Below are 462 nucleotides of genomic sequence, written 5' to 3'. Positions count from 1 at the left end.
GCCAAAAATTTTTCCCCCCCCTTTGCTTCACCCCCAAAAGTTTTTCAAAACTGTGGTCAAAAAGGAAAAAAAACCCCCCAAAAAACCAAAAAAACCCAAAAAAAAATTTCTTTTTTGGGGGGGAAAAAAAAGAAACATTAACACCTTTTATAAGCTAAGGCACTTGAAAAAAACCCCAAAACTTGACAATCAGAAAATGTGGAATATAATAGTAACAATTTTCAAATTAAATTTTTTTGGTTCTAATTCAAAAATTTGAATCATAAAATTTCCCGGGACTTCAAAATAGGAATTTTTTGATGTGGCAGATGTAATTTTAAAAACTTTTTTGTGCTATTAGCCATTTTGTGAAAATTATCTATCCAGTACTGGGTTTAGTTTGAAAATTTATACTTCTCAATTTCACTGCTAGAGATAATTGGGAGGGAGGGAAAGGGGGGCAAGGGGGAGGAAAAAGGGGGG

The sequence above is a fragment of the Penaeus monodon genome, chromosome 23 (genome assembly GCF_015228065.2).
Source record: "Penaeus monodon isolate SGIC_2016 chromosome 23, NSTDA_Pmon_1, whole genome shotgun sequence".
In the NCBI taxonomy this organism is placed as follows: domain Eukaryota; kingdom Metazoa; phylum Arthropoda; class Malacostraca; order Decapoda; family Penaeidae; genus Penaeus; species Penaeus monodon.
The sequence above is the reverse complement of the archived record's forward strand: the minus strand, read 5'-3'. Positions refer to the sequence as shown.